The sequence below is a fragment of the Panulirus ornatus genome, chromosome 9 (genome assembly GCF_036320965.1).
Source record: "Panulirus ornatus isolate Po-2019 chromosome 9, ASM3632096v1, whole genome shotgun sequence".
NCBI lineage: Eukaryota > Metazoa > Arthropoda > Malacostraca > Decapoda > Palinuridae > Panulirus > Panulirus ornatus.
The window spans coordinates 12,612,749-12,624,822 of record NC_092232.1 but is presented as its reverse complement, the minus strand read 5'-3'; the positions used below and the strand labels follow the sequence as shown (position 1 = coordinate 12,624,822).

The 12,074-nt window shown below is 37.4% G+C and overlaps 1 protein-coding gene across 6 annotated transcripts in view; it reads right to left on the bottom strand.

The window, feature by feature from the left end:
- The window catches only part of LOC139750214 (adenylate cyclase type 1-like), an 836,862-nt gene that overhangs the window by 91,620 nt on the left and 733,168 nt on the right, over positions 1-12,074 (bottom strand). The window lies entirely within an intron of this gene.

Sequence of the window (12,074 nt, the reverse complement as noted above, 5' to 3'; positions counted from 1 at the left end):
CTGCCAAATCATTTAAGTAATATATACCAACTTCTGACAAAAAATTCTTTTGGACAATAATGTCACAAAACTCCATCTTAGTTTTTAAACATCCTCTTGGTAACCAAGATAATGTATCATCAGACAAGTTTCAAGCACTCCAGCTGTAAGGGTCCAAAACATTCATTTGGGTTATTTTTCATACAGTATGTGGTAGTGACTTCATACTAATGCAAGGCATGGCGCAATCAAATAATACAGCCCCATATGTTATGAGATCCTTCAGAGTATTCATTAATTTCTACTGATACAATAGTTTTTGTTCTAGTCTTTAAGATAAGCAGTACACTCTAATGAGTAGTAAGGGTTAATCTAAACTAATTTCTATTATCATACAGCCACTCTCAACATTCTTTGCCCCAAGAGCCAATCTTAAGTCTAAGTTTCACTTATGTGAATATTCTCTTGCTTTCCTTTTTCTCATACTTGTTCACCATTACCTATATTAAGAAGGTGGTGCAAAGCGATGAAGAACAACCTTACTTACTCACATCAACTGTGCATCGTCAAGGGTAATGCACACAAATAGGAGACCTCTTTCCACTGCTAAGCCCTGACAACTATTCTATAGTTTGTTTTCACTGACCCATTCATTTTCTTTTGTTCAACTCACTGACAGCAAATCACCCCAATTCTTTCAATCCCATGTACAGTTCTCATGCTCCTGCATATTGAGGCCCAAGTTAATCAAACCCTCTTTCACTCCAACCTTCCACCTCCTAATTGGTCGACCCCTCCCACTTGCTCCCTCCACTTTTCATGCATGTATCCTCAAAGTCAGTTTCTCTTTGTGCATCCTCTCCATTGGTCTAAACCATTTCAGCAAACCCTGTTTACCTCTCAATTATATCCTTATTTCCATACCTCTCTCTAAGACTGTCATTCTATGCACGCCACACATTGTTGAAAGGCATTTCCCTTCCAAAACATCAACCCTGTTCCATTCTTTTGCATTTAGGGCCCAAGACTAATACCCATACAGCACTATCTGAACAACTATATCATCAAACATACCCACCTTAGCCCCTGTGGACACTAACTTTCCCTTCCACACACTCCTTAATGCACTCAGGAGGTATCTACGGTTCACTTCAGCTCCCACAGTTCCATCTGCTGCTAAATACACCCTTAGGTATCTACAACACTCCACTTCCTCTAGGTTCTCCCCATTCATATCAACACTAAAACCAACCTGTCCCTCCCCCACCACCACCACCACCACCATAAATCTCATCATCTCACTTTCATGTATATCAACTGTCAAATGTTCTTTCAGATATACTCTCCCTAACTCAGACACCAGCTTTTGCAGTTTCTCACCACCATATTGTTTCATTTTATAATTATATTCTCTTATATTCTCATCCATTAAAATTCTAGCATTATAAGAAATAAAATCTAGAATCTTATAAGTAGAAAAGAACTTCCTGAAATGTTATGTGACTTTTCTGATGTGAGAGCCAACTGAAATGTCACACTGCTAGCAATAAGGGTATCTTTATGAGTGTTTCATCTGTAGTGCAATTCACATCAACTTTTGCTTCATCCAAATCATATTTATTATCTTTTGATTAAGTGTGAAACATAATCTGAGTAATAAATAATGTACAGAGAAAATTTTGAATATGATTTCTGTTTCCTGGGGTCATTATCTGAATATGATAATCTTCAGAGTGTGTGAGGTGCAAGATTAAACCATTCTACCTTACTGCTTAACTGACTTAATAGTACCATGGTTACAGGCTTAAGGGAAACAACACTGACACACAGTGAATTTAATAATAAAAATAACAGACACAAATAAGTTATACATATGCTATACATATGTGAGGTATTACTGGACTCTGCCTACTAAGGACCACACAACAAGGCACCAACAGCAGAGGCATGCCTACGAAGGATCACACAACAAGGCACCATCAGCAAAGGCATGATCTCTGCCACTGGATGGTAAAGAGTACAGTCTTTTCAAGAACTTTCTTACTCTAAAGGAGTCCAGCATTTCTTTGTTCATGACCAGGGTGCCACCTCAAAGCTGCAAGGGACATAAAATGGGTCCTAGGTTTGTATAACAATAGTAATACAATAATGATAATATACATACGTGTTTACTTATTCTTCATTACCTATTTGAACATCATGGAGGGGATGCTCTACACATGGATGTAAACAGAAGGAAATCTTAATGGACACAAAACAGATTTAATATGATTAACTCTACAACAATTAACCTCCTATCCAGACCTCAAGCAGATCTATTTTGCCTTATAATGGGGACCTAGAATGGATGAATTTGTTTTTTCATGCCAAAAACAGAATTTCTGCTGATATGCAGTGGTGGCAAGAGATGCCTATAACTTCCTTATACAACGGTGGCAAGAGATGCCTATAACTTCCTTATACAACAACTTAACACGAGTTCTTCAGTTACCTTTTAGCCATGGTGTGGAGAGGATGTTACTATGATCTGCATAGTGTAGAAGACATCTAATGGTATTTGCTCAGTAACGTAGCAATAAGGAGTCTAGCAATCCAACTGATAACCTAATAGATGATTAAAATCTATTTGATACTGATAATAAAAAAACAAGTATAATAAAACACTATTTGAAGGAGCAGATATAATCAAGATGTCACCATCAGACTGTGTAGTGCATAGTGCTATCTCAGCAATTCAATACCACCTAAACATTTTCATTTCTGGCATTCCTCCATGGGAAAGCTGAGGCCTATTTCACTTGATTCAAATTATGTTGTTAATCTTACATAATATGCTCTCACTTCATAAGAGAAAAATTATCTTTCCTTTATACGCAAAACACCCTTTTTTCAGAAAGCATGGGAATATCAAATGCCTGCTTAAGGGGTGAAATTCAAATAAATAGGCACTGCTGCAGATATGTGATTACCTGTTTGAAATTATCTATCTGAACAGTATGGATAAGATGCTCTACATTAATGAGGTCCCAAGTTTTCAACTTTCTTGAACATGGTATTTTCATTTTCCACAGCACTTCTCGTTTCTTATCTAAAATGTTCCATTCACCCAGCTCTCTTTTCACAAAGAATTATGTCTTCAAGTCTTTTCTAACTTGTTTCCTTCTTATTTTCTGCTTACGTTCCATCACTAGTCATCTCCCTTCTTCCTCTCTGTCAGTACAGGGACTTCCATGGTTGCTATCCTTTCCTTCTGATCAAACCCCTTTCCTTGAAAATCACAATCTTTGCAGTCTGTTGCTGGATTTTCTTTCAAGTAATGTGATGAAACTGGTGATGTGTACTTGAAACTGAGTCTAATAGATGATGTAAATTTTTTCTAAACATTGTGTCCAAGTAAGCATTCACTCATACTGTCAGTGCCTATTTCTACCTGAACAGTATAAAGAAATAGCCATAAATGCTTTTATAATTTCTCAAGTCACAAAACTCTTCAAACTTCTGTATGGTGTTTCCATTCACAATTTCATCATTTAGCTCATTCCATTCATCTAAATCTCCGATATCAGAAAAGTACTACCAGACTTCTATCTTTCTAAACCACTTAGTTCATCCAAACACCCTCATCATTTCTAATTATTTTCTTATTGCTTCATTTTTTGTGTGGCCTTGGCTTATTCTGTTTTCCCATCTCAAAAAGAACCTAACCAATTCATCATAAAATTGGTTTAGGAATGTGAAGGGTAGGATTAATTCTCCTCTTACTTTCTTTTCTATGGTAGATAAATCTATGGTTTTCTCCATAATTTGTCTCTTATTTCAAGTAACATCAGTGTTGCCTTTTATGGACCTTCTCTATTAGTTATTCATATTTCTTTAACTAAGATGAGTAAAGCTGAAAAGTATAAACTGATCTACGTCTATGTAGCAAACAGCTTGTTGAAGATCTCATCCATGTACTTCCATGCAGATGGAAATTCTGACCAGCAGATAGTCTGCCTTCTTAAGAATCCTAATATGATGTTCTCATGACACACTAGTAAAATATTGACCCCAACTTCCTCTCACATATAAACCCACATATGTAACTTGCTGCATACTAATTTCTATTCACACTGAGGTCTTCTGCACTGTGTCTCATCTTCAGTATTTCACATTTACTTAGGTGAACTTCATCGGCCATGTATCATACCAACCCTTGGAACTATTGGTTTTCACATTGGAAGCTCCAGTCATGGACAAAAGTCCACATCAAGGCCAAGCATTCATTAAAATATAAAGAGGTTAATGAATGGGAAAAAGAAGATACAAGGAAAACCTTTTATGAATTTTGGAAGATGTGAATAACCTTTCTTTTAAAAAGTGCCAGGTCATAGTTATTGGGAAAGATATGAGAAGGTGGATTGTTCAAAAACTCTGAGGTGTTAGGAAAGAAACAGTTATCAAAACAGCCTACCCTTGAGTTCCTAACAGCCACACACAGCAATCATGATGTAGCAGCAGTCCCTTTGTGAGCTAGTGCAAATCTAATTGTTCCTCAGTCCTCTCATGGCCTTAGTATCATCTTCATAAACATTCAGGTATATATCAAGTCCCTCAGGCATATCATCCGTAAAGATCAAGGATAGCAACTGTCCCAACGGGCTGTTCTGCAACATGACACTGGCAATCCCAACCCATTTCAAAAAGTTCCTCTGACATGCATCCTACGTTCTCTTTCATCAAGATATTTTCCTATCCACCAAAAAATTCTTTTATACTGCCTGAAAATCCAACTTCTTTACCAGCCTCAAATGTGATAAAGTATTAAAAACCTTCTCACAAAATCCATCCATCAACCATTTATGTCTAAAACAGATCTCACATTCTTATAAAATTCTAAGAGGATGACTCATTTTCCTAAACCCATGTTTTTTCTAACTCAGGTAATATTGCCTGTACAAATAATCATCCATTTGCTTTCTGATTCTCTTTAATAATGTTTTGCAGACCATACTCAGGGACACCACTCTAGTCCAGTGCAATTTCTGACCTCCGTTCTTAACCCTTACGTAGCAAGCATGCTCTAGAAAGTCATTATCTAGTGACCAGCCCCTTGGGGAGGATGAACGGCTGGGTTGACTGTGAACCAACTACTATCACCAGGATATGAACTTATGTGCTCAACTGCAGAAATCACATTTACAGCCAGCAATGCTATTTGCAACACCATGAAGATATATGTTGTTGCTCCTCATATATTTCACATTTCTGGTATTTCATTGGATAATATTTAACCTTTTTGCCATATTTTCATATACTCTTGCCTGAAAAGCATGCACAGGATAGAGAGAATTTGAGCAATGTGGTATACATTGGGGGACATGCTGTGAATGGACCAAACTAAAGCATATGAAAAAGCAGGGGAGGGGAACCATGGAAAGATCTTTAGGGCATGTGATAGGAGGCTGTGACTTTGGCACAGTACACATGACAGCTTGAGAATGGATACAAGCAAATGAAGCCTTTCTTTGTCTATTCCTGGTACTAACTTGCTTACGTGAGATATGGCAAACAAGTATGAAAGAAAAGGAAAAAATATTCTTGGTATGTTCTCAGGTGTTACTCCATTCTTTTCTGTCATTTCTGATTTGCTCTTAAATCCATGACTTTCTTCTCTTGATGCTTCCCACCTGCTGCCATGCATCATTGTGTATCTCTCCCCTCTTTCTGGGCTTTACAAACTGAACTCTTTCAACCTCTCATGATAGCACATATGCTCCAGCCCATCAATTTTGCTGTGAAATGCTTCAAAATTCTCTCTAACTTATTTCCATTTGTTTAACGGGTGAATATACCATGCAGAAGCACTTAGTTTTGCTTTTTATGTTAACACTGAAAAGTTTCATCATTGACCCTTTTACCTTCAGACATCATTCATTTAACCATATTTCTCTCTTTTTGAATTTTCCCTAAATGTTTACCGGCAAATATACCAATGTTTTAACCTGTTCATTGTAAATTTCATAGAATTTTCCATAACAATGGTCTATACTTTGATGGAACGCCATATCATAATCCATCATTCTCAAAGAAACTTTTCATCTTTGTGCAGTTTCCATGATTACACCTCTTTCAATTTAGTTTTATTTCTGATTTCCTTTACATGTCATTATCAACCATGTAAATAAACTCAAGCATAATAGGATAACTTTACCAAATGGTGTATCAAATCTAATTTTTTCAATTTCCATTTTATCAAATAACCTAGTCATGATAATGTATCAGCCCCTCTGATTCTGGTGCACCCAGTGACACTGTGATAAGGGAATTTTCCTGTACAAACACCCAGAACTTTTGTGACATGCAAAAAATTGAATTACATGTTCAGGAATGTATTCACAGTGGATGATACTACTGCTTCAACACCAGTGAGATGGAATGGGATAAAGGACATGGAAAGCATTAAATTTGTTAGAATAGACATAGCAGAGAATTAGAGACTTGACTGAAATATGGTCCTGATAAAGTCTCTATATATGTGCTGAAGGCTTCTTTGAATATTGTTAAAAAATCATTAGAAGAAGGTACAGTGCCAAGGAAGTGGAAAAGACCATTCTTATATCTACCTTTACAAAAGGAGATCAGGAAATTGTACAAAGCAACAGACCACTATCTCTGCTGCGTGTGGTTTGTAAAACACAGGAATAGATAATTGGAAAGGTTGTGTATTATTTCCTATTTGCAATGCATATGGAGGGGGTTTTACACTTGAGAAGCCCAATCTCTTAAATCATTCTATTCTATCATACATGTCTTTGCCCAAAATAAATATATTCTTATTCAGTTCATTCCATTCATATATAGCTCATACTACAAAATTACTTCTTTATATCCTTTCTCATAAGCTGTTGCTTTAAATTTGTGTTATGAATTCTGGATGTTCTAACCCTGCATATTTCAAAGATGTGTACACCATCTACATCACCACGATACTTTACAAATTCAAGAGTTGTAATCAAGTCACCCCTCACTCATTTTTTCCATGATGAGCAAATTTGAGGCCTCAAACATTTCCCTGTAACTCAGCTCTCTTAATTCTGGTACCATCTTTGTTGTCCTCCTCTGGGCCTTCTCTATTAGTTCTTTTTGCTTCTTTAGGTGTCGTGACCAAACTTGAGAAGTATATTCTACCTTTTGCCTAATGTATGATGTGCACATACCTTCCTGAACATTTCCTTACCTATACACTTGGATGCAAATCTAATATTTGTTAGCAGACAATTCTTCTTCATCATTCTAATGTGGGACTCTAGCAACAGGTTATGGACAATGTCAACTTCCAAGTTTTTCTTTCATGCAGATTCTTGCAGTTTACTTTCTGCTAAATAACATTAATAATAAAACCTCTTTACACTGTGACTCATCCTCAGTACTTTACATTTACTCAGGTTGAACTTAATTAACCATTTATCAGGCCAACTTTAGAGTTTGTCTACATCACCCTCCAACTTGATGTAATCCTCCTTGCTTTTCACTTTCCTTATGACCTTTGTGTCATCCACAAACAAAAAACTCAAGTAGGAATCCATACCTTCTGGCAAGTTATTTGCATAAATCAAGAACAATGATGGTCACAGAACAAAACCCTGTGGCTTTTTTTTAGGGCATTAGACCTCTGCTTGGTCTGACACAGGTCTTTGCCTGCTGGCAGCCATTCCAGTGACAACCTCAGACCATACTGAGTAGGCTGCTCTGACATGTATACTCTGTGCCCCTCCACCAAGATAATATTCTATCCATAGATGTTGTCTCCCTGTTATTTCTGCCAGATAACTGAGATGACACATGGGGTACAGTATTAAATGTTCTCTGGCAGTCCAGATACAAAAAGCCTTTATGTCTAAAACAGGGCTCACTCTCTCATGCTAATCTACAAGGTTCATTACATATTACCTTATTTTCCTGAAATCATGTTTCTCACTTGGGTAATTTTTCCTCTGGAGACAGTCACCCATTGCTTTCTGATTATTTTTTCTAGTACCTTAGAAACCAGATTTCTCAAGGAGACTAGCCTGTCTCCTTTCTTATTGACAGGTATGATGTTTCCCCTTTTCCACTCCCTTGGCACTTTGGCTTTCTCCATGGCCATCATAAGTATCAGAATGAGGAGGAACAAAGGGGTATCAGAAGTGGTAGAGGATGTGTGGATTAGGTGTCTGCTTTACAGAATGTTTATGAAGGCTCATGTAGGGTGCATTTAGAAGCAACCTGGATAAGAAGAACAGAGAAACAGGTAGTATTTTAAAGGATATGAGCCTGGGTGTTGTGGTTCTGATTGAAAAAAAAAAAAAAAGCTTGAGTAAGTAGGTAGAATGATTTTGGAATGTCCAAGGGGTAAAGTCAGGGGTTAGCGTGAGTGACGAAATGAGCAAAGGAAGGGGTAGCACTTCTGCTGAAAGAGATGTGGGAATGTGTGAAGGAGTGTAAGAGAGCTCCAGACCGATATGGGTGATAGAGAGCTCCAGACTGATATGGGTGATAATAAAAGTGGATTTTGAGTGGTGGGTGATTATCAGTGCTTATGCAACTGGCCATGACAAGGGTGACGAAGAGAGGCAAGTGTTTTGGGAGGACGTGAATGAGTGTGTCAGTAGCTCTAATGTGAGAGATCAAATGTAATGATGGGTAATTTGAATACTAAATTAAGTAATGGGGCAGTTGAGGTTCCAAATAGGGGAATAGGGTACTCAGTAATGTGAATGGAAATGGTAAGCAGATAGTAGAGTTATGTACTGAAAAAAGACTGGTGACTGGGAAAATCTGATTTAAAAAGGACATATATAAGTATACAGGGAGTATGGAAGATGATAAGCAGGCTTTATAGGATCATGTAATGCTCAAGTTTAACCATGCGGTAGCACTGGCAAGGTATGTGGGTCTTTGTTTAAGCATATGATAAGGTTGATGGAGATGCCGCGTGGAAGGTTCAAGAAACATACAGAGTGGTAGGAAAGCTACGAGAAGCAGAAAGGTGTTTATCAAGAATGCAAGGTGTGTGTGTGTGTGTGTGTGTGTGTGCAAGAAGGTAGAGCGAAGGGCAAGTGGTTCCAAGTGAAGGTGGGTATGTGGCACGGTGTGATGTTACCATGGCTGTTTCTTTATGGATGGGAAGGGGCCTGAGATATTGTTTGCTGATGAGACAGCACTGGTGGCAGATTCAAGTAAAAAACTGCAGATGTTGGTGACTGAGTTTGGGAAAGCAGTCGAAAAAAAAGGAAGTGATAGTAAATGTGAATATAAGCAAACCATTAAAGTGGTTGAGTTATAAACTGGGTGAGGGAGTGAAGCTTCTTGAAACATTGAGGAATGTGTGGAAACAGTCATTATCTGGTAGGGCAAAAAAATGGGTATGTTTGAAGGTATTATAGTCTCAATGATGGGGTAGATAAGTTGAAAATGAAATGTTTAAGGACAATATTTGTCTGAGGTGGTTTGATAGAGGGATTAATGATAGGATAAGAATTAGGTGTGATAATATAAGAAGAGTATGATTGAGAAAGCTGAAGGTGTGCTGAAATTGTTTAGACATATGGCTGACAAAGAGGATACATATGTCAGAAGTGGAGAGGAAAAGGATATAGTAGGAACCAAATTGGAAATGGAAACATGGGGTGAAAAATATTTTGAAAGGCTGGGGCCTAAGCATACAGGGAGGTGAAAGGTGTGAACTGGAGTAATGAGGTATACAAAGGGGGATGTGCTGTCAATGGCCTGAATGAGGGCGTATGAAGCAAGCACCAAGAGAAGGAAGGAAGGGCATGTGAAATGTATGGGGTAAACCATGGAAAGGTCTGTAGGGCCTGGATGTGGATAGGGAGCCATAGTTTTGGTGCATTACTCATGACAGCTAGAGACAGCGTGAATGAATGTGAACTTTTTTGTTTGTAACCCTGGCGCTATCTCGCTGAAGCAGGGGGGGGGATAGTGATGCTGTTTCCCGTTGGGTGGGGTGTGGCCGGGAATAGATTGAAGGCAATCAAGTATGAATATGTACATGTGTATATATGTATATGTCTGTGTATGTGTATGTATGTGTGTTTTTGTTGAGATGTATATGTATGTACATGTATGTGTATGGGCGTTTATGTATATCTATGCGTGTATGAGTGGATGAGTAGTTTTTCGTCTCTTTCCTGGCCCTAACTCGCTGATGCAGGAAGCAATGATCATTAATAATAATAATAATACAGTGGCAAAAAAAAAAAAAATGAATAAATGCAGCGAGTATGAATTATATACATGTGCATATATGTATATGTCTGTGTATGTATATAAGTGTATACATTAATATGTATAGGTATGTATATGTGCGTGTGTGGACGTGTATGTATATACAAGTGTATGTGGGTGGGTTGGGCCATTTTTTCGTCTGTTTCCTTGCGCTACCTTGCTAACGCGGGAGACAGTGACAAAGTATAATAAAAAAAGTATAACTAATGATAATGAAAATAATGATAACAATAATAACTAGGGAAGCAAAAGATGATCCTGCCTTTTGGGGAAGAATGTAGGTAAACCACAGATTAATACTAAGATTAAGTCTATGAGTCATTCAAAATGAAGTGGGGTTCACTTTCATTTTCCATCTCTCATTAGCTTAGTCCTGTTAAAAAGCAAACAACATCATGAAGACTATAAAGAAGATACAAAAACACAACTCAATACTACATCCCTATCACAGAACACTGACTCACACATACATAACGTATGAAAGCTTCAACAACTACACATACCATACATTATTTTTCCAATACCAGACACAAATTCACTGTACACCTACATCACACACTTAGTCCATCGCTACCACTCAATGCATACCCAACCATTCTTGGTGTTTCAATACAAATGACATTCACACAACACATTAACAACATTAATGTTCTGGTGACAAGCAAATTCAGTTCACTAAAAGCTTTAACGCAATAAAAACAACCACTAAGCATGTAAAATTTCATCTGTACTACAATAAATCATGCTAACCTTAACTGAGCCCCATAATTTGTAAAATTAACATCCCTAACTTTCAGACAACCAACAACACAGAACTTTACAAAAATTATACCAAATGTATTTGCATTAATCATCTACATAACAAATAAAAAATTCTCCCATTTTAAGACACTAGGGCATGGAGGATACCAAGTTCTTTGGTGTAATTCAACAACATGCCTTAAACTCCAGCTATTTTATGCTTAACCATTCTATCCAACATAGAGAAATAAAATGCATTACCAAATAATGTTACTCACTCATCCTTAGCGATATCCCTTCACTGCTAAACATCACCACACACAAGCATATATACAACACCTTGGTACCCAACCCATCCAGTGACCATAACCAAACCAAATACAGGAAATCATCCCCCTTGCCCCAATAAAAACAATCTTGAAGTTATACTCTCCACAAAAACGAGTTCATTTTTCATGACTCAACTGTGGCTACCACCAGCTCAACAACCAATAAAAGCACAAGCTTCAATACTCTCTTAACCCATTCTGCCTGTACTGCAGTTCCATCTCAAACACCACATTACACTTAATAGCCAGTTGCAGAACCTTCATACAACATCAACAGCCCTTCAATAACACCCCTATAACAAGACCTTTGGGAGCAACCATTACAAGTTGCCTGATAATTAAAGTCCATCAACTTTGCAATCTTGTAAATCTAATGCTACAACAACACGAACTGTCCCTCATATAAGACTAATAAAGAAACTACACCTCCACCTCCAAGTGTATGTCAAAGGGGAAGAGAAAGAGAAAATATGCTGGGGAGAATTTTTGAGTTGAGCAAGAATTCAGTGTTGGGTAACAATGAAATGACTTACCACAGATGAAATTATACCTAAATATGTTTGCTGATGATGCCAAAATTATGGGGATGGTACAAAGAAACAATGAGAAAAATGATGTAAAAGTGCAAAAGTGGTCAGACAAATGGATAGTAATACTTTTCCATGTAAATGTATGGTAATGAAGACAAGAAAGGGTAAACAGACTAGACCATGGAGCTAAAATTCTGTCAAACTTTTCACTGGAAAATCATATAAG